This window comes from Coenobita brevimanus, chromosome 6, assembly GCF_032717465.1.
Source record: "Coenobita brevimanus isolate Jiangsu-jjx chromosome 6, ASM3271746v2, whole genome shotgun sequence".
Taxonomy (NCBI): Eukaryota; Metazoa; Arthropoda; class Malacostraca; order Decapoda; family Coenobitidae; genus Coenobita; species Coenobita brevimanus.
The window spans coordinates 38,453,586-38,478,065 of NC_136959.1; positions in this window are offsets into that span (position 1 = coordinate 38,453,586).

Genomic DNA, 24,480 nt, shown 5'->3' on the forward strand with positions numbered 1-24,480 from the left:
GGGTGATGACTGATAAGCGCGTGACAGCTGATGGCCGGTAAACGTTGCCACGATGGTTTATTTTTCTTGCCAATTCTGCCACATGTAGGCCTACATGCCCACAGGTAATCCAAAGTAGTTAATTACATAAACCTATTAGTAGCGGAGTTTCCCATTTTGAAGATAACGTGTCATAAGGTACATAAAAAAAATTGAAAATTTCGCAGAGTAGCACAAGTTTCTTGCTTCCTTTCCTGCCTCCTCTCCTTACCCGTCCGGGTGCCAACGGCTCCCCGTGTGTAAATTCGAATATCTGTCTTGCACCTGAAGTAAATTAAGTCTTAAAAAGTGTATGTGTATACAAGACTTTTTTACTCAAAATTGCATATTTTTTCAGTTCTCCAAATATGTGACAAAGGGAGTATTACACCCTGGATTAAACAAGTATTCGACATCTACGATTCGTAGTGTATGCTCGAACACACGTAGAAATTTCGGGGGGGAGGGGGGTCCGGGCCCCCGTGACTCTCCCCTGGAGATTGGCCTGAGCAGAAATAGTATAGTATTGCTGAGGTTGGTGTACTAAACTTGGATCATGTGGTACGTGAACCAGAAGTAATTGACATTAGCAGATTCTCATCAATAAGACAATTTACTAACACTAATAAATTAGTTGCTGAATTTTTGAATAAGAAAATGGGGTTTCAGAAATTAGATCCCATGGAATACTGGCTGAAAAGGATACAAAGGAATTATTACGGAGAGATATATGACCTTTTAGGCCAAGGCACTGGGAAAAAGAATAAGCTGATAAGAGATTTAGGCTTGTTCTTAAACGGAAAGGGTCTAATTAGATGCCGGGGCCGAATAATAAAGGCTGATTTGCCTCTACAAACGAGACATTTCATATTATTTCCTAAGATCCATTATTTTGTGTCGTTAATTGTAAAGGAAGCCCATGATTTGACTATTCATGGAGGTGTGCCGCAGACTTTGGCCCGAATCCGGGAAGGGTATTGGATCCCTAAGGGTAGACAGGTCATAAAGAAATATCTCAAAGGTTGCATTTCATGTAAGAGATATGAACAACGACCATATGACTATCCAAGATCACCTGCCTTACCAAGGGATAGGGTAAATGTAAGTCGGCCCTTCAAAGTAGCTGGAGCAAATTACACAAGGGCTATAACTGTTACGGGTGAGGGAACTCCCCATAAGGTGTAAATATGTCTGTTTACTTGCACCTACACAAGGGCAGTCCATCTAGAAATGGCAGAAGATCAGAGTTCAGAGACATTCCTGGACGTATTTAGAAGATTTGCCACTAGAAGGTCTTGTCCTAATAAATGAATAAGTGACAACGGAACCAATTTCGTTGGAGCAGCACCTCTACTTTTAAATATAATGAATGACCCAAAGGTTAAGTCGGCGCTGGGAATCCGAAATTGTACCTGGCAGTTCATAGCTCCAAGAGCACCATGGCAAAATGGATTTACCGAACAAATGATTGGTACTGTGAAGAACTGCTTGAGGAAAACCTTACACAGAACTAAGATCACAAGAGAAGGGCTAAGAACAGTGATAACTGAAATTGGAGCTAGGATTAATGATAGACCCCTAACTTATCTAGATGACACTAGCGTTTTGATTGAGGCACTGACACCAGCTCATATGTTATATGGCAGAAAGCTCCATCTGGTGCCTTGTGTGGATATCCAGGAGAAAGTAGATGATCCCACCATAGAAAATAATGAATTAGGACAACATCTGCGGGAGAGATATCAACGTCTGAAAAAGGTATTGGATACTTGGAATAGACACTGGAGTGACGAATATCTTTTGAGTCTACGAAAAATATTTTATGGGGCTCAGGCTGCCTGCAACAAGTCTGTTATAAACGTAGGAGATGTGATCTTAGTAAAACAGAACAACTAAGATCCCAGTGGCCATTAGCTAAGGTGATTTCCATGGATCCAGATTCAGAGGGGGTGCCGAGACTCGTGAAAATAAAATGTAGGGGCCATACCAACATAAAAACTATTGATAAACTAGTACCCCTTTAGTTAACGGTTACCCCAGAGACAGCAAATGGTGGAGACCAAATGGGTCAAGATGTGCGACCTAGAAGGGCCGCAGCACAGGGCTCTCGAGACCTATGGAGAAAACTTCTGGCTAAGGGTTACATTACATAATGCAGGCTATCATTTTTCACTCGGCCCCAAAACTGTGGGAAATATTATCCCCCAGAGTGGCTGTGCTCTTTACTTTTGAAAATAGTCATCCCTGGTTAGAAGCAGAGGAAAACCTGGAGAACGTCAATAACTATTCAAGCAGTTTCTATAACACAGAGACTTTCTCTTTAATCATTCTTATTACTAGTAAATTAAATGCTGCTGTGTTTAATTCTTGTGGACAACTTTATTGTAAATACATGTAATTTCTTAGAAAGTTCCACTGACCTAAACTGCGTCTGCATGGTGGATGACGTGTCCTGAGGATGAAAACGCCACACTTAAAAAACAGATGTGGTTTTAACATATTTACATAGATAAAGGGAATATTTGGCTTTAGTTTAATTAAAACTAAGATTAATTTTAGTTAGATTCGCCTTGTATATATCATGAAGTAATCTAACTGTATTTAGCATTGTAATTAATAAATAGTTGGCACCTCTTCAAATCCTATGAGGGACTAGAGGTACACCATGTTCAATCACTTCTGCTCCTAGACCTGGTTCAAGTAGTGCGTTGTAAATACGCACCTCAAGGACGCTTGGCAACCCAGGCAACCGACCTAAACAAGGCTTGTTGTCATCTCTTGTCCGACTCTTTCTAGCTGAGTAACCATTACGAATTGGTCAGTTCAATGGGAAATTAGGTAGGAGATAGGAAAATAATGACCAGGTGAGTTGGAGTATCAGTTACATCTAATCCTCCTAAGAGACTTATGTCAATTTACCCAAGGTTGTTTTAGACTAACACTCATCAAAGGAGTGTATAAATAATTTTCTGACATCGTCTGTCAACTGTTCAAGTTGTATACCTGGCTAACTAAAGAAAACAATGTCATCTGAGAACCTGGAAATACTCAGATATTCATTTTCTATTGTAATTCACTTCATTACTCCAGTTAAGCTTGTAGATATTTCTTTTAAATATGCTGTAAACAATTTTGGTGAGACAGAATCGCCCTGTCTTACACCTTCCTTAAGGTTTCGTCACAAAGTACCGTTTTGCGCTCATGGCTTGACGGGTGCCGAGCTTTTGCTGGCGAGCAAGTGAACAGTATCTTCACACACAAACACCCAATGGTTTGCCGAACATCGAACATCATCGCCAGCGGCGGCCTAAAGTATACAAACAAACCAAGCTAGAAATGGCACCTACCGCCTGTGATATACAGACTGTCGCAAAATGAGCAGCTGTTACAGCAGTTTTAGGTATTTTTCTGGAACTCCAGAAAAACGAAAAACGTGTGTGGGTTCGATCATGGCTGAGAAGAAGAAATTCAACAGGTATCTGACAATCTCTGCAGAGAAATGAGGTTGGAGGATGGATCTACCTTCTACAGCTACCAGCGGATGAATAAACAAGATTTCGATTACCTCCTGAGAATCGTGGGGCCCAAGATCTCGAAGCAAGACACCTGGTTGAGGAAGGCTGTCAAGCCAGAGCGGCGACTATCAGTCACCCTAAGGCACTTAGATACTGGTTATTATGGCAGTTTTATTTTATTGGTAATTTTATAGTTTCAGCCAGGCATGAAATTTTATTCAATGGGTAGTATTTCTGTATGAGAATTATGTTGAAGTAGGGATTCTAATTACCATTTTCAGTTCTTGGAACATTAACTTATTACGAAAATGAACCTTGTACCTACCTTAACATTAAAGTTTAAACTCAGGCCATTCACACACTTGATGATACTTTCGTATTTGGTATTTACAATCCCTAGTGGTCACATGATCCCACTTACTAATTAGTTTCCTCCTGCATCAGTATCCAAAGAACCTTAAGAATTTAATTGGTGAAACAGGTATATTTGGCGCCCGCATGTAATTATAAAGAACAGATCCACAAGATAGTTTAAAAGTTGTTCTTATCTTAATCAGCACATCATACAGATGTATGTTTTCCACTGTTTTGGTTGTTGAAACTGTGGGATTATCTTATTATCCAACAAACAAAGAACTGACTCGATAGTGGCGAAGGCTATGGAGAACAGAGAAAAATATATCGGGTTAATCAAGGTAAAAATGAAAGAAATCAATGAAAATTTTTAAAGAAAGTTGAGAAATGGAAAATTTAAGCAAATATTTGGAAAACGGTTGTGATTTATATAAAACTTCATGTTATGAATGCCACAGAGGCAATTAAAACCATAAAAATCTCATATTTCAGCATTCTTTTAAGTTTACGGATGTATCAGCCACCAGCTAATCGGCCACCTGCTGATTGTCTGAGGAGTTGCTCTCTGTCCGACAGGGGAGCACCAGCCACCAGCCGTTGCTTGCGAGAATGCCCTTCTGGCCATCGAAAGCTCGGCGTGCGGCAAGCTGCGTGATGAAAAAATAAAAAAAAACGGTCCCGTGTGACACCACCTTTAGGGTACCAGTTCATACCCTACTCATTCAAAGAGACTCCCATTGCTTTCATTGTAACATTTTATGTCTTGATAGAAGAATACCCTCAAATTTCTAACAGTATATATATTGTATATAAATAAATAGACACAGATAGATAGATAGATGGATAGATAGATATAGATATATATATGTACAAATAGATTGATTTATATAAATATATGTATGTATATATATGTATGTGACATGTAGAGGTGTATGGTATGTAGGAGGATTGCTGGGCCTTGATAGCAGGCTGTGAAGCCTATGCCCAGAGTCGGACACATTAAAAAAAAAAAATAAAAAAAAAAAGATAGAGACATATAGATACATATGTGCATATATATATATATATATATATATATATATATATATATATATATGTATGTATATATATATATATATATATATATATATATATATATATATATATATATATATATATATATATATATATCGAGAGAGAGAGAGAGAGAGAGAGAGAGAGAGAGAGAGAGAGAGAGAGAGAGAGAGAGAGAGAGAGAGAGAATGTATATACCATATAATGTCTGCATCTGTCTACCTATATCTACCATTATCTATTTGTCTGTCTATCGATTTCTACCTATCAATCTGTCTATATATCAGTGCATCTTTATATCTGTCTATACCTATCTATCTATCGATATATCAGTGTATCTATAGATCTATAGCTACATCTATCTATCTGTAAACGAGATAGATACAGTAGACTGGTAGATTGATAGATTTTTTCCAGTCGGGAAAATGAATTCACGTACGATTATCAGATAATGGATAAGCTGTAAACTATGAAACCATAACATACATAATATTATGATAAAACAATTGGCAAGCAAGTAATTTTATCCAGCGGTATACTGTTAGTAACTGGGGAGGTTGTGGTTGGATGGATAGCTTAGTTAATCATCATATCTAATTGTGATACAACTAGATTACCCTAAAGAAGACGTTGATTACAAGATGAGCTCAAGTGTTGGCTAATGAACGATCTTACAGAAAGTGAGCGGTCTACTGAACCTCGCAAATCGATATCATGGGCAGCCTTTTATGTGTCTTATTTACGTATATAAACATTAGTAACAAGACAGCCGCGTTTGGGTTGAAATGTATCAATATTTGTCTCGGTTTCCCAGGCCGCATATTCATTCCCTACATCCTTCGTCCCTCTTTCCGTCGCTCACCCGTCCCATGCATTTTCGCTCTTAGGATCTTCCTGCATTTTCTTTGCCTTATTATCCCTCGCAAATTTTTGTTTCATTTTGCGTTTTGTGCCCGCTCTATTCTCCATTGTCCTACTACCCCCCTGCTTTTCCCGTACTTAATTTCTCCTTTCTTACCGATCCCTTCTTATTTTTTAGTTCCTATCTTGTTCCCTCCCTCAGACATTTCTCTTCTGCTCCTGCTTCTTTTCTGTCGTCTGCCACTTCAGTCTTCCTGATGTCTCTGTCCATTTCTACCTTTTTTTTTTTTCCAAATTTTCCACTTATCAAGTTTCTCTCTCTCTCTCTCTCTCTCTCTCTCTCTCTCTCTCTCTCTCTCTCTCTCTCTCTCACCTTTGCTTCTCAACTTCTTCTCGTCTTCTGGCACTGCCTGCTTCTCACCAACTGGTTAAAGCTTTGCACCCCTCAAATCTGATTACAGTTTCTCCCTCTTTCATCAATTCTCAGTTGCAGCTGCCACCACCTACCCCTGTCTTAATCTGCTGTTAATATAATCTCACCAGCTCTGCCTCCCTCTCGCCTCCTCGTTCCCACTCTTCCCCTTCCCTTTGTTGTCTGCTTCTCGTCCCTTCCCATTCACTATCTTTATGTGAATCCTACATATTCTCCACTGCCTTCTTCTCGTTTCTCTCTCCAGTCAACCTCCCTCTCACCCCCCCCTCCCAGGTCTGGTGGCACCTCCCTCAGTGCTTCTCCAACACTCTACCTCTTTCACCCACATCCTGACACCCACTCCTGCTCCTTCACCCATCCTTGCTCCCTCACCCAGCCACTTTCCTTCCTATGCACTCGGAAACCCACACCCTTCCCCTTTTCCTTCCAATAAATATGTCGTAAGCACATTTCACCCTTCTTTACTACAGCTTTCATAGTCTACTACAGTACTGTCTACCATGTTTTTCTCTATCAGAGCTTTCTTTATCACAGTCGCTTTTCCCCAACAGCTCAGTGGACCTCCTTGGTATAAAACTCACGAACTTCCCGGTAATTTCCCCGGACTGTCGTTACTCAGAGTCCTGATGTGTGAGTTTATCGCATCATTTCCTCCTCCTTCTCCATTCCACCGCCTCTGCTCCAGCCCGTGTCATCTTGTCCTGCTAGAGTTGTTTGCTCATTGTTTAATGATGCTTATGCATCCTCCTACTTGCCTTCTTTCCGTTATTTATCGTTAACGTTTAAGACTATCAGAGTGGACCCATTCACACGCAGATAATCTTTAATTTCAAATTTGCTGTCATCACTAGTTAAGGCACAGTGTGGGGCAGTAAGCTTCTCGTCCAGTTTGGGAGTGCGAGTGTACGATCGAGGAAACACTAAGTCTACAACATCAATATTGATAAGTGAGACAGAGCTATGCTGGCGATGTAGAATATCTTTTTTGGATAACGCCAAATTAGGCAATTAGGCCATATGTACTGGTGTTTTCTCCAGAAGTCTGACAGTCTCAACTGCACATAGTCATTTAGGTTTTACTACGGGCTATGCCTTGATTATATCAGTGAATAAAAGAGAGACTTGCCAGATTTATATAGGACAGAAATGGAGTCACCCCTACTCAGGTAACCCTAAAATTTTGAACTTCCACAGGTAACCTGGGGTCCTTCAGAGCCCAAGCTTTAGAAAATCACCAAAAATACTTGCAACAACTTTATTAAAACAGCCACTTGTACATAATTTCTGTAGTCCTTTTCCTTCCATTTGGTGCAAAATGGATGAAAATATAAGTGACGAAATATTGTAAGGAATATTAAAATGAAAAAAACTGACAAATTTTATACCAACCGAAATTAGTGGCTGCCATACCAAAACTGATATGTTCCACCAGTTTTCTATCAATGCCTGCTGTAGACCAATGGCCAATGTAAGAAGAAAGAGAAGCACATTTCATATTAAATAATTTTTGGTATGGAAGATACAAATGGAAAAAAAATAAACAGGTTAGGTAACCTGGGGTCCACTGGACCCCAAAGGCCCTTTAGCGCAAAAATTGAGCCAGATCCCGAACTTAACCCATCACCTCCCTAAACTAGTCTACTAGTCAGGAAGGTACAGGGAAAACCAGATCCCAAGACCATTATATTTATGAAAAGCACTAAGAAAAATAACGTGGGGTCCAATAGACCCCAGGTTACCTGAGAAGGGTCAATGGAGGTGTTGAGCGGGTACTAAGTTCCTGCTTCTGTCATCCCAACAGGTGCTCTGAGAACCTAAGTGCTTCAGACAGTCCGACACCTTATGAGTTTGTCTCTATAAGGCCAATGGAGACAGGATGACGTGGAATGACATTGCAATTACTGATGTTACACTGATCACAAATCTTAAGTAGGTGTTCCCCCAAGGGGGAAATCACGCCAGCTGCGAGCCTATACATATCTAGCGCGGCTTGGAATATGACCTTGATCTTGACCTACTTTCACCAGTTTCGAAATCTTTTCATCCCTACTACGCGCCTGTAAAAATTTGTGATTATATCTTGAGCGGTTGCGAAGTTATCGTGGTAATAGACACACAGACCTTGACCTACTATCACCCCTTTCGAACTCGCAGGATATTTTCATCCCTACTACACACCTGGAAAATTTTGGGATGATTATCTTGAGCAGTTGCGAAGTTATCGTGCTAACAGACGCACAGACACACAGACAAACTGAAAACAGTACTCGTAGGAAATTTTCATCCCTCCTTCACACCCTTAAAATTTTGTGATGATATCTTGAGCGGTTGCGAAGTTATCGGTGTAACAGACACACAGGCCTTGACCTACTGTCACCAATTTCGAACTCGTGATCGATTTTTTCCCTGCTACACACCTGTAAAATTTTGTGATGATACCTTGAACAGCTACAAAGTTATCGTGCTAACTGACACACAGACACACACACAGACAAATTGATAACAGTATCGGCTTCGTTGCTAATGAGGAGGCTATTGATACGGTCAGGAACTGGATATTGCAAACGTGAAGGAGGTCATCCAGTTGCCCCTTTATAATGATCACACAAAACACAGAAATCACAGTAATCTTTGATATCCATAAGTATTGTAGGTCAGTACAATGAAAGACGTGCTTGTCTTGAACACCGATCTTTCCCAAGATGGGATGCGTGTGATGTGTTAAGAATGATTAGGATTACTGCAGGTATCAAAGCAGAGGGAACAACGAGTTAGCGTACCTGTACATCTACCAGGTATGTCCCCAGTGGTAAGGGTTGTCTTCCAATACAAGAAACTGTTGTCCCACACTAGGTAATTTATTGGCACTGGTAGAGTAGGTAAGGATGATGCATCTTCTACCGTAATTCTAAGAAGTGAATGGCCTTAGACCACGAAGGATCTATGCGCTTGTATCGATGGACAGCATCCGAGGAATTGGTTGTGCACCATAGTGCACCGCTAGGTTGGCATGGTGAGATTGCAGCTACATGAAATGTTAATGGTTTGGATAATAGCTGGCCTTCGTCCTAGAAGCCCTATTAACTTTCTTCGTTTGATTAAGTAACAAAGTAACAGATTACCTGTTTAAATATGAACTTGACATCAATAAATTATTTCCCTGAAATGTGTGAGAGACCAAACAACTGCTAAACCATCCCAGTGAGTGACACAATTGTTATATTCTGCAGTTTTGAGGACAGGACTGGTGTAAGTTACTACAAGTTTCTTCTTTGCATGACCAACTTGCATTAATGCTGCACCTAAGCCTACAACGGATACATCTGTACAAAGGATAAAAGTCTTCTTGTACTCAGTAAATGCCAAGACAGAAGCATTAACCATGCTGTCTGCATTGTTTCAAAAGCAAGGGACTGGTCATGAGTCCAAACAAAAGTTTATATTTTCTTAAGCAATCTAGTACGAGGGACAGCGATCTATGCATAACCTTGAATAAATCTCCAGAAGTAGCCACTCAGTCCAAGGAAACGCTTTACATCATCAGTACAGGTTGGTTTTGACAAGTTAGCAAGTACTTTAATCTTCTCATCTTAGATATGAATTTCCTGTATATCAACCATACGTCCAAGAAATTTAATATTCTTACACAGGAAACTGCATTTACTGGGCTTGGAAACGATCAAAAGCTTTGTTATTTCGCCAGATTTTTCAGGGACTGATTTACCCTCAATAAAGATGTCATCAGGGTAAGCAAAAAGAGAATGACCAATCCTACCACCGAACACAGAATGGATTAGCCTCATGAACACTGATGGAGCATTTCTAAGATCAAAGAGGTGTAATATTTTGAACTGATATTGGTCAGAGGATTTAATGAATGCAGGTATTGGGCGAGATGACTCTTTCGTTTTAACTTGCCAGTAACCACTAAGAAAATAAAGAAATGTACTCTTAAAAACAGCTTAATCTCGCCGAGTGAATCCAGTAAATTCGTCAAGAATGGCATTGGTAATCGATCGAGTACAATGACTGAATTTACTTTACAGTAGTCAACTGCTGGCCTGAACTCACGTTCTTTCTCTGTGATACGGAAGAACAGACTATTCCACGGACTGCCGGAGTGCTCAGTGACGTCTTGCTCAGGAATATCCCGAATGAGGCCATTGGTCACTGCACTTTGGCTTTGAGGTAGTCTGTAAGCTGATACATATACTGGCTGTGTAGCGGGAACCAATTCAGTGTTATGGTAGATAAGGTTCGTCGACCCATAGATTCACCAAGTAGAGCAACAACACTCCAGTAGGTTGGCGAAAGATAAAGTAATCGTGGCTTTTGTTCAGGGAAATCGCCATCATCAACGTGAGAAGCAATATATGAAGAAACAGTCGTAATGGACGTAGGGTGGGGTGGTGGGAGGGCAGGGTGACTGTCAAGGATGGGGATGGCAGTTAGGGTTGTATGGACTGAAGTGGGGTAAGCAAGAGAGGTGGGGCAGGTGGGTGAATGGAGTGAGTAGGGAGAGCAGGATGGATTGATAAGAGGGCATGGTGGATGGGTGGGTAGGTGAGGTTGGGAGAGGAGGTGCCATTGGCTGGCTTTGTGGGTCAGATGGGATGGAGTGGATGTGGGTGGTGTGGTTGGTATGTTAGATGAGGTGGGGTGGGTGCAAGTGGTTGGGCAGGGAATGGGGTGGGGTGTGTAAGCAGGATGCGTGGTAGGATGGTTCGTAGAGGGAAATGGGCCTTTGGGGATAGATCCATGGGCGAATAAGTCCATGGAAGGAATACGTCCATGATAGGAATGGGTCCATAGTATGAAGAGGTCCATGACTGATAATATCTGCCTGGGTAAAATAGCATTATGCAAAATAAGTTTAAGGCAGGGATCCCCAGATTTCTCAGCTCATCGACCCATTCCTCCAGTTTCAGATTGTTCATCGACCCCCAAGCATCTATCATATGAAAGTAATTTAATAAATACTACTTTAATTAAATAGCAGTATTATGAATGATGATGATGACAGTAAAATAATAATGATAATCATAATAATATTAATAGCGGTAATAGTAGTACAAGCAGTAACAGTAGTAGTAGTAATAGTTGTACTGGTAGTAACAATAATAATAATAATAATAATAATAATAATAATATGGCCTCTTTAAAAAAAGTTGATGTTTAAAATGTAACAAGTAAAAGATTTAACGTACTTCTTTTTTCTTAAATTGCTGATATCATTAATGGGAAGGATGCGTCTGATGAACGTTAGCAAGGGCACTGATATTTGGCTGGAGACTGGTGAGTTTTAGTGGTGGGTCATCACGGTTTTGCAGGTTCAGTTTGTTCCTCTGCTTTGTTAGAAGTGCATTTGAATGACTAAAACCAGCTTCATCCATGTAAGAACTTGGGAATGCGATTAAAAATGGCTCAACCACTGCACAAAGCAGGGGTTATTTGGCAACAATATTTACATTGCTCCAACAATCACTGAGGCTTTCACTTCCGAACAATACTTTTGCCTCGAAATCCGTAGTAATTCTCTGTAAGTTCTTCCTGTAATTGAGTCAGTGTCTGCATATTCTATTTCCAAACAAAAAGGTGTAAGAATTCAATCAGGAACGTGCATTTTCCCCAGGTCCTCAAAGCATACTATAGTTTTTCCTTAATTTGCCATGGTGCGTTGTGTATATCTACATGTCACTATCTGAAATGTTTTCATTTTCTTCCGATTGCCGGAAGTTCGATAAATACTGAAAATTTCTACGTCCCAATGAAACTAAGACTAGGCCTATTTGGCTTGGATGCCTAATAGAACTGTCATGGCCTGAATAATGGTAAACTTTTCACCATGCAGACGTTTCTGTACTTAATTAAATTTTGAATACAGGTCTGCCAAATAGAAGAGAATTCTTACACTTTTTAAACTCGTCACAGAGTAATGGGTTTATATCTGTTAGAAGCTGTACAGGTGAGTTGTAGTTTGCAAGTCTTTGCAAGCTATCACCCCTAGACAGCCACCTTATGCCAATGTGCAATAGTAATTAGTTCAAAGTTTCATCATTAGTTTCACATAGTACGACAAACAATTGCAAACTGAGTGGATGTGCTTTGATTTTATTATTTGTTCTACTCCGCACTTTCAAGGCATGATGCAGTTCATCTCTAAGTTTCTTTCCTACAAGATTCTGTGTGTTGCGGCACATCATAAAAATATAAAGTCTCTCTTATTCTTTGGTGATGTGATATTTTGGTTTGTTGTGTTTGGTCTGTGTGCATTTTATTATGTAAGAAATTTGTGCTTTAACTAAGGAACATAAGACGGCTGTTCACTTGTACTCAGTTCATATGTGTGATCCATTTTTTTTTTTTTTTTAAGGACAAAAACCTGTTGTTTTGTACAGGAGACTCAGTCCATCCAGATAATCTGGTAAATTACCAATATGCTGGGAATCGAACCAGGGACTCTCAGATGAGAGCCAGGCAGCATACCACTACACCACGACCAGGTAAAAGTTAACTCACGTTGTCACAATCTTGTAACCAACGTCCCTCCGCCCCCACTGTGGGCATCTGACTTGCCGTAAGTGTTTGGGATAGATTAAAAGCATCTACTTGCCCGAGTGCCAGGGGGTTAACTCATCCTCTTCATGCCCACAGTGGGGGCGGAGGGACGTTGGTTACAAGATTGTGACAACGTGAGTTAACTTTTACCTGGTCGTGGTGTAGTGGTATGCTGCCTGGCTCTGATCTGAGAGTCCCTGGTTCGATTCCCAGCATATTGGTAATTTACCAGATGATTTTTCCTGTGTACAGTACAGGTTTCTCCCTCCATCCAGATAACTTGAAAGGCATTGTGTTGAGGGCTCTGCAGTTTCCTGGGGATTAACCAGGGACTGAGAGATTCCACAACCTTTAAGTGCCTTATATTGGCCTGTGAAGTATATGTGTACCATTTGGAGGTGAGAAAACAGTGTTATATACTTTACGTTGGTGTAAAAGTTAGGTTAAATCTGACGAAATTCCTTCCAGTCGTACAGCTAGCAGTCTGTGTATGGGCCCGGCCTCCCGAGGTGAGGGAAAGTTAAGATTTATGACCTGGGTTGCTACGCGAGAGGCCTCCGAGGGGAAGCTGAGGACTTAGGCGACATTACTGTGTGATAAACATTCATTAAAGTAGACCCCGGTACAAGATAAGGTGTTTTACAGCCCCTACCTGTATGGTGAACATGTTTGGATGTTACATGTCAAAGTACGAAGATTTGCTTCACTCCAGAAGATTCGTCATCCAAGGTGAGGTGATTTGTGTATTTTGGCCCCAGGACCTCCCCCCCCCCCTCCCCGAATACGTCAAGCTTTGGCTCCTACTGAATATCGAAGGGAAACATTATCCACTGAGTAGCAAAGTGATAGAACATCATTGGAATGACAGTGTTTTTGTTTAAATAGCTCAGTTGAAGTTTTCCCAGTTTTAATTAGTAATAAATGAAGAGAGACTTTGGTGCAGGGAACAAAGGAACTTAGACTGCCATTAGGCCTACACAGTAAGAGTTACTCACAGATATTAATGAATACTGTGACATAATTGTGATACAACTTAAGCATTGTTTGATGCATGACTGCATGTTTGAAGAAAGGGTACTGTGCAATAGCTACTACTGTTGTGCTAATACTGTGCAGTAATTAATAATTTATGTTGTTGTGCTGGATCCTGTGCGACAGTAAATATCTTTGTATTAGAGTAAAATAGCAATGAATTGCTCTCAAGTGCTGTGTTGATTCATTTGCAGTATTGCTGTTGCTGTGCAATACTTAAAAATTGCTGTCGTGAATTATGATTTATGTAGTACTTATTGCTGTGTTTGATTTAATTCTTTGTCTTTGATTTAACTGAATGCCGATGCTTTGACTGACATCACTTAATTGGGTTTTGAGCAGAAGTGCTTGGCTATTATTTCTGTAACTGTTGAGAAATTGCATTTTAATTGTGTCATTTATCTAGCACTGAACAAGTAGAATGTCTCATAAGTCAAAAGACCATGAGCTCCTCAACCTGCAGGTAAAGCAAAGTCACTTAGATGCTGCTGGTAGTGTTAACACTCGGATGAAAAGACTAATAACACCAAAGGGATGCAGCATGAGCTGGACGCTGAGCAATTTGTAGCCCTTAGAGATAATCAAGAAAGTCAACAGGCAGGATGGTGGATTGATATCTGAAAGAATACAGTCAGTTAAGAACTTTAGAGCTCGTAAATTAGGAATATTAACGAAGAGAATGAAAGCTTTAAACTAGCTTCTTACGAACGATAGTTGCGATGTTGGACCAGTTAAGTTTGCAGTCGATGGTGTAGACGACAGCTTGTTGTAAGACTGGGGGAATGTCATTCAAATTTCTTTGAAATATTTCAGTTTCACCATGATGATGATGAGCAACATTTGGCAGAATCATACCTTGACCTCTATAGGAAAAGGGCTTATGAACATGTAGACCATTCTAGAAGCTGGGTGAGACTAAAAGAAAATGCCGGGTCTACTGTAACAGACCAAGCGAGGCTTGATAAAGCAAATTTGAGGGCCTCAGGATCAATGATCAGGATACTCTTGAAAGCACCTTCAAAGAATTTTTCATCTAAAAGAAGTGCTGGGGTGCAGAGAGCTGCGCAAGACCAACCTTACGGCAGCCAAAGAGATATTCCATAAGAAAGTGCGTGAACTTGCATTAGAGGAACAAGAACAAAAGTTAACATGACAAAGAAAAGAAACTAAGTTGAAATCAGAATATATGTCACTGCAAGGTGAAGCTGTTGCTGCTGTTAATGCTGAACAAACCTGGGACAACTTTGAAGAAAGGAAGTCCAAAGGAACGGGTACAGAAATAAAATTGGAACAAAATTGAAATCGGTACTTGAGAGTATTCCATGGAACAACCAGGTTTTGAATCCAGCCAAAGATGACAGGCCCTTGGGACTCGATCCTCATGCAGAATCATCGCGTCCACGTTGTGAAAAGAATGAAAGAAGCACCAATGTTGAGAGAATTCTGCCATCTAAACCTCTGCCAGAATACCGATGCCATAAGGAACTTCCTCCCACAGAACCATCACAAAGGAGCGATGAATGCACATATTTAGAGGCAGTAAGCTCGAAGAGTGAACGAACACATCTCGAGGAAATGCTTCAACTACTGGAGATTCATAAGTAACTTTGACGAAACCATCAGTAGAATTTTAGTTACTTCTTCAACTAAGCAGAGTCAGTTGTTGTAGTAGTGTACTGGACTTGCTACCAAAGCGGTGCCATGTTGTTATTTGATGAAAGCTGATAAACGGTATAAAAAGACAAGACAGATTCTGGGGGAGAGGTTTGGTGATGACCCCACAGTATCACAAGCATGGCTAAGCAAGATAATTCATGACCCCCAAATACATCCAAATAACAAGGTCAGGCTGCAAGAACTTGCAGATAACATCAAGGATTGCAAAGAGATGAGCAAAGCTATTGAAAAGACAGAAAAATTGGGCTCAGAGTACATTGTGATCAAAATAATTGAGAGGCTGCCCTATGATGGTAAGCTGGGTCCATGAGGTAGTCCATTTCGGACTGAAATATAAGGAATACCCTGGTATAGAAAGGCTTACTGAATTCGCAGAGCAAGCTGCAAAGATAGCAAACGAACCACTGTATGGATATGTAAGAAACAATATGAGGAAAAGAGGGGAACAAGAAATAATAATAATAATTATTATTATTATTATTATTATTATTATTATTATTATTATTATAATAATAATAATAATAATGTAAATATACAGGCAAATTATATATATATATATATATATATATATATATATATATATATATATATATATATATATATATATATATATATATACACACACACACACACACAGAGGGGGGGGCCTGCAGTCCTAATGGACCCAGGTTCGAATCCCGGCTGGGGCAGGGAACAGCTTAATGATTAGAATTTCTTAAAAAGCAGACTTTTCTCATCTACTAGATGACCCGCCGACATGTCATAAAAGTACCCCCGGCAATACCAGTCCATCAGTCCTGTTTGAGACAGCCCTAGCACGTATTCAGTAGGGATGGTGGGTGTTAGCGCCGAAGTGGTGACATATGGAGATGTCGAAGGACTATTAGGCCCCAAGGAGGACTACTGGGACTTGGGAATAGGCCCTGAAGCCTTTGACCAGAGTCGAACACGTAAAATATATATATATATATATATATATATATATATATATATATATATATATATATATATATATATATATATATATATATATATATATATATATATATATATATATATATATATATATATATATATTGTTACGGAACAGCGAAAGATAATGTACACTTTAAGTGAGAATACTAAAAATCACTACTGACCCGTAAAGTTCCAGGTTCAAAACAAAAGACTAAGGGAAAATTACAAGTTAAAGTTTAATGCTCAAACTAACAACAAAACATTCAGGACTCATAAGGATAATGTAATGGCAAAAAACAGGTTAAATATATGGTTAACTGCACTAGCCTCTATTAACACGAAATTAGCATGAGTAAATTTACCTAAGTCAGCCCTGTTAAAATGAGATACCAGATAATACTCAGTGAATGCCAGATATATTATTACAGATACAAATTAATATTAATGATGGCTGACAACAAGAACTTTACACAAATTACAAAAACCTCACTAGGCCTAAGAATTAACCCTATGCTACACAGCACAAGAAAAAAATGCAACAACAGTTATACTCAAATTACACAGCTGCTAGATGGTTGGAGACTTCCTGAGCACTCACAATAATAATAACTGTACAGGGGAGGACAGAGATGTGAGCAAAATGAGGAGTAGATCTAAGTGGCAATAATGCAGAGACTGAGCTCATTATATAGGGGCCGGCAGAACTTGATACAACTTGTAAGAAGGACGCGCAAATGAAGCCATGGGGACAAAGAGTTGACAATCCCGCTCTGAACAACAGAAAGAACGACTTACTCTACTATAACGGTAGAGGGGGGGACTGAGGCAGAACACGCTCGTGATCAAACATGCAGCATACTGTGCGTTAAAATTACACAAAGGATGATGAAATCATAGGCTATGTAACACCTCCCCACAAAGAAAAAGAAATTTACAAAGGAAATTTTTTACTACTCTAAAACAATCTGTCTAAAGTCTAGATATGCAATCTGCAATAACATTTTCTTTCCCCTTGACATGTTGTATGTCTAATGAATACTCCTGAAGAAGTAGACTCCATCTTGTCAATCTCTGATTTTTATCTTTAAACTTACTAAGGAATTTCAGTGGGTTATGATCGGTATAAATGACTATGGGGTCAAAACCAGAACACAAATAAAATGAAAAATGCTGTAAAACCAAAATCAAGGCCAAAAGCTCTTTCTCAATAGTGGAGTAGTTCTTTTGAGGTGGAGTGAACTTCTTACTGTAATAAGATACAGGATGTTCAATACCCTGATCATCCTCTTGTAGCAAAACAGCCCCAGCTCCTGTATCACTTGCATCAACAACCATCTTAAAAGGCTTAGCAAAATTTGGAGTAGCGAGCACTGGCTGACTTAATAGGATAGCTTTAAGTTTGTTGAAAGAGGATTCACAGTTATCGGTCCAGACAAATTTAACTCCCTTTTTCAGTAGGTCTGTAAGTGGTGATACAAGAATAGAAAAGTTAAGAACAAATCTCCTGTAATAACCTACCATTCCCAAAAATCTTTGTAGCTCTTTCCTACTTTTAGGTCTGGGAAGATCACTTATAACCTGAACCTTAGCTCCTGGTGGTGCAACATGTCCATCACCAATTACATACCCAAGGTACTGAACTTTAGCTTGACCAAACTCACACTTTGATAAATTAGCTACAAGATTAGCATGAACCAAACGCTCAAGAAATTTACTGACATGGCGTAGGTGATCTTTCCACTTGTCACTGAAGATTAATACATCATCAATATAAACAACACACCCTGCCAAACCCTCTGTTACAACGTTCTTGAGCTTCTGAAATGTGGCTGGTGCATTCTTCATACCATATGGCATTACAGAACATGCAAAATTCTTTCCTAGTGTTACAAAACATGAGATCTCCCTAGCACGTTCAGTCATAGGTACTTGCCAGTATCCCTTTAACAAATCAAACTTACTTATGTACCTAGCCTTTCCGATCTCGTCTATGCAATCTTCCACGCGAGGGAGAGGGTAAGTGTCTGTTTTGGTTATCTGATTAACACGTCTGTAGTCGATGCAAAGCCGCTGTGACCCACCCGGCTTAGGGACCAGAGTGACAGGAGAACTCCACTCGCTCTGACAGGGCTCAATCATCTTGTGGTCCAACAGGTAGCCAAGCTCCTTCTTGATGAGAGGAACTTTCACTGGGTTCACACGGTAAGGAGACAATTTAATTGGCTTTGCGTCTCCAACATCGACATCATGCATTAACACAGTGGTTCTTCTGGGAGTGGCACGGAACACTTGCGGGTACTCCTGCAGTAATGCCGAAAACTCCTGCCTTTCCTCGGGAGGTAGATGAGAAAGCTTAGTCTGGAGATCATTCATGATATCAGGATTCTTCCCTAAACTATCACTCAGGCTCATGCTGCATGGGAGAACTTCACTTGCAGACTTGGGTGGAACAGCTACAGTGCAGACTGGGTTATTTTTGTCCCGCCTGTGATATAACTATAGCATGTTGATGTGACAAAGTTGCTTGTTCTTTCTGAGATCTAGTGTGGCGATGACATAGTTGACATCACTGAGTTTCTTCTCCACGAAATAAGGACCACTAAACTTGGCTTGAAGAGGTTGCCCATGAACTGGTAGCAGAATCAAAACCTGATCTCCTGGCTGAAAGTGGCGTAACCTGGACTTCTTATCATACCAAGTCTTCATCTTCTCCTGAGCAGCTCCTAAATTCTCTCTCGCCAGCTGTAAAGCAGTGGACAGCCATTCTTTGAACTTCATCACATACTCCAGCAGGTTGACGTCATCTTCCTCCGACAGCCAGCATTCCTTGAGTAGCTTAAGGGGAACTCTTACTTCATGGCCAAACAGTAGTTCAAAAGGTGAGAAGCCCAGTGATTCATTTGGAGATTCTCTTGCGGCAAATACAACAAATGGAAGACCTTTATCCCAGTCTTTCTGATGTTCCAAACAGTATTTCTTGAGCATCGATTTGAGTGTTTGATGATATCTCTCCAACGCTCCTTGGGTCTGGGGATGGTAAGCTGAAGACGTGATCTGGGTGATGCCCAACTCTTTCAGAGACTGCTTGAAAACATTTGACATGAAATTACTTCCCCGGTCGGACTGTACCTCCTTGGGCAGACCAAACTTTGTGAAGAAACCTAGCATTTCCTAAACCACGTTCTTTGCTGAGGTATTTCTAAGTGGAATGGCTTCAGGATAATGAGTAGCCATATCAATCAGGGTCAACACATAAGAAAATCCTGAAGAAGTCTTAGGAAGAGGGCCCACAATATCCACCAACACACGGGTGAAAGGCGCCTCGAAAGGAGGAATGGGAACTAGAGGTGCAACCTTTTCGGTCTGATTACACTTCCCCACAACTTGACAGGTGTGACAAGACTTACAATACCAGGAAACATCCCTGAAGATACCTGGCCAGTAGAAATGTTTCAAAATGCGTGCCACAGTCTTCCTCACTCCAAGGTGTCCTGCCAAACTGGAATCATGAGCCACTCTAATGATATCCTGCCTACACACACGAGGGATGACAACTTGATGTACAACCTCCCATTCACAGTCGGCTGATGCTGTTGGGGGTCTTCACTTCCTCATAAGTACTCCTGACTTTACATAATAACAAGTAGAAGCACCGGCTGACTCTTCTTCACTGTAAGCCGAGTTAGGTAGACCTTTCAACTCAGGGTCAGCAACCTGCAACTCAACCAACTCTTGACGAGATAAATTATCAACACTACGGGGTACTGCTTCATCTGGTGAGTGGTCCAAATTAGCAAGAAAAGTGTCAGCTAGGATAACATCATCATCATCATTATCCTCTAAATCACCAGTAACTTTAGACTTAGCCCTAGTGACAGCACAAGCAGGGAACACATCAGGGACATCACAATCCTGGGACGCAGCCACTGGCTCACTAGACAACTGAGGAGCTCGGCACACCTGACTTCCACCAATATCATTTCCAAGTAAGAAAGTTACACCTGACATTGGGAGCGTCTCAACCCACCCAACCATAACGGAACCATTAACAAAACCAGACTCTAAATTCACTCTGCACAGAGGGACAGAAAAGTAATTATTCCCTACACCTTGTAAGATTACAGTTTCATCAGAGGAATTAACATTAGAGCCTAGAACACTGGTCAGCATAAGGGATTGGCAAGCACCTGTATCACGATATATTTTAACTGATTTCCTGTCATTACTGTCCAGAGGACTGACAAAACCATCAGACAGGAAATTAGCACATGAACTCTTGAGAGTGTCACCCACGTTGCTGCTCAAAAGAGGAGCTCCATCATGAGAATTTAAGTTACCCCTCAAAGCAGGTTCAGTTAACTCAGTTAAAGAATTCTGGGAACTCTCAAGAGTGGACACTAGACCAATTGACTGAATATTTAAAGACTCCTTTTTGTTCACATCACGCTGTCTCCTGAAACATTTCTCCGTAGTATGACCAAGCTTACTACAATAAGTACATTTACTTTTCTGAAATCTAGAGGTGGAGCTGGTATTTACTTCCTGAGAAACATCATCTTTATTCTCTTTCCTGTTACCTGTACTCTGAGTAGAGGCAACGTACTTACTCTCAGCTTTCCCTTTTTCTTTAGAATATCTCTTGTGAGTGAGAACATATTCATCAGCTAAAACTGCAGCATCAGACAAATTATCTATTCTTTTCTCATCAAGATATAGGCTTACATCTTTATAAATACACCTCTTGAAGTCCTCCAGCAAAATCATCTGCTTAAATTTACCAAAATCAGAATCCACATTCTTAGAAATTAACCACTGCTCTAACAGATCTTCTTTGATTTTTGCATACTCAACATGGGATTGCTTATCTTGCTTGTAAGTTGCCTAAATTTTACTCTATAGGCTTCAGGAACAAGTTCATAGGCCTTAAGAATCAAACTCTTAACTACATCATAATTATCAGATTGATCCTGAGGCAAAGATGCATAAGTTACTTGAGCTTTACCGGTGAGAACAGTTTGAAGGAGTACTGGCCAATACTTTTTGGGCCAATTAAAACCTGTAGCTACCCTCTCAAACAACTGAAAATACTTTGTTAAATCAGATTCATTAAAAGGAGGGACAAGTTTAACATTTTTAGCCACATCAGAATCATCAGAGCTAGATGATCCAGTTCCACCTTGTTTCATGCGATACTCATGGTCTGCCTGAATCCTAGCAAGTTCAATTTGTGCCTGAGCTTGTACCTGTGCCTCTTGAATACGAGCATTTGCCTGAAATTCAGCTTCCTTAGCACGGGCCTCCTGAAGAGCTAGCTGTAACTTTGCTAATTCAATCTGCGTTTGCTCATTTGGAGGAGTTACATTAAACAAGCTTTCATTAATCATGTCAACAATTTGATCTTTAGAATGATGAGAGCGAACAGCAATTCCCAATTGTTGAGCAACAAGCTTAAGTTCATTCTTTGTTCTGTTTTCTCATCCAACACTGTTTGCACATTTGACAAAAAATCTTTGGCTTCATCAAGTGTAGAAATAGTAGACATCATGAATAAATCACAGTCACAAAATATCAAGCAATATCCTTATGATAATATCCTGAATATCCTGATGAGAGGTCGCCAAATTTATGTTACGGAACGGCGAAAGATAATGTACACTTTAAGTGAGAATACTAAAAATCACTACTGTCCCGTGAAGTTCCAGGTTCAAAACAAGAGTTAGGTAAAATTACAAGTTAAAGTTTAATGCTCAAACTAACAACAAAACATTCAGGACTCATAAGGATAATGTAATGGCAAAAAACAGGTTAAATATATGGTTAACTGCACTAGCCTCTATTAACACGAAATTAGCATGAGTAAATTTACCTAAGTCAGCCCTGTTAAAATGAGATACCAGATAATACTCAGTGAATGCCAGATATATTATTACAGATACAAAATAATATTAATGATGGCTGACAACAAGAACTTTACACAAATTACAAAAACCTCACTAGGCCTAAGAATTAACCCTATGCTACACAGCACAAGAAAAAAATGCAACAACAGTTATACTCAAATTACACAGCTGCTAGATGGTTGGAGACTTCCTGAGCACTCACAATAATAATAACTGTACAGGGGAGGACAGAGATGTGAGCAAAATGAGGAGTAGATCTAAGTGGCAATAATGCAGAGACTGAGCTCATTATATAGGGGCCGGCAGAGCTTGATACAACTTGTAAGAAGGATGCGCAAATGAAGCCATGGGGACAAAGAGTTGACAATCCCGCTCTGAACAACAGAAAGAACGACTTACTCTACTATAACGGTAGAAGGGGGGGACTGAGGCAGAACACGCTCGTGATCAAACATGCAGCATACTGTGCGTTAAAATTACACAAAGGATGATGAAATCATGGGCTATGTAACAATATATATATATATATATATATATATATATATATATATATATATATATATATATATCGCACCAGCCATAAATCCTTATCATTCTCCCAGCACATATCGTGTCTTTGCCAAAAACAATTGGGGAAAGTCCCACGCCAGAATCAAAAGAACCCTTCATCTATCTATCTATTGTCAGATGCCTCAATCCCGTTTGGGGTGGCCACAAACAAATCGCCTCCAAGTCGCCCTGTCCCCCGCCATTTCACTGCCCTGCTCCCAACTCACACACCCCTCTCTCATATACCTCTCCACCCCATCCCTCCATCTCATCCTCGGCCTCCCCCTCCCTCTTCCCCCCTCCACCTCACTCACATACACTCTCTCCGTCAGTCTTTCACCTTCCATCCTCTCCACATGGCCAAACCACCTCAGTGTGTTCCTGATAACGCTTCCTATCACATCCACATCCACACCACAACGCTCCTTTATATCCTCATTCGTCAGCCTGCCTCTCCATGTGACTCCACAGGCTCCTCTTAAATAACTCATTTCCACTGGTCTTACTCTTGACTTGTGTCCTTCCAACAACGTCCAAGCTTCACTTCCATACGTTACAGTTGGTATCACAATACTGTCATGTAGTAACTTTTTCACTTCCATGCTCACTTCCCTGTTTCTTATCACTGCTTTCAAAGAACCAGCAACCTTTCTTCCCTGTTGTACCCTTTCAAGCACTTCACCCTCCAAACCTCCATCCTTACTCATCACACTACCCAAGTACTTAAACGTACTCACATTTTCCAATTCCTCACCATTCAACCTAGCTGTACATTTACTGACTTCACCTCTCTCAAAGACTATCACTTTACTCATCCCTACATTCACCTTTAGATTCCGTTTCTTACACACTCTCCCAAACTCATCCGCCAAGCCTTGCAGCTCCCCTTTGTCTTCACTCAACAACACAGTATCATCTGCAAACAACAGTACAGGGAGTTTCCAAACGCTACCCTCTCTCACCAGGGCCACTCCAACATCCACTACCCTACCTTGTACCTCTTTTATTACCCCATCCATGTACAGATTGAACAACCATGGCGACATGACACATCCCTGTTTCAACCCAACTTTCAAAGAGAAAGATTCACTTAGTTCACCATCCATACGCACTGCAGCCTTCGCACCATCGTACATACTCTTCACAGCATTCAACAACTTCCCATCTACTCCATATATTCTTAATACTTTCCACAATCCTTGTCTATCCACCCTGTCATATGCTTTCTCCAAATCCATGAAAGCCGCATACAGCTTCTTTCCCTTCTCTAGAAAGTTTTCCACTAAAGATCTAAGAATGAATATCTGATCTACACAACCTCTTCCCTTCCTAAAGCCTCCCTGTTTTTCTCCAACTAATTTCTCTGTTCTTTCTCTAACTCTGTCAATAAGTATCCTACCATACACTTTTCCTATTATACTAAGAAGACAAATGCCCCTATGATTACCACACACTTCTTTTTCCCCTTTTCCTTTGTACAAGGGAATAATTATACCTGACTTCCAATCCTCCGGAACTCTACCTTCCTCCCAGGCCAATCTGCACATCTTCGACATCCATTCTACTACTATCT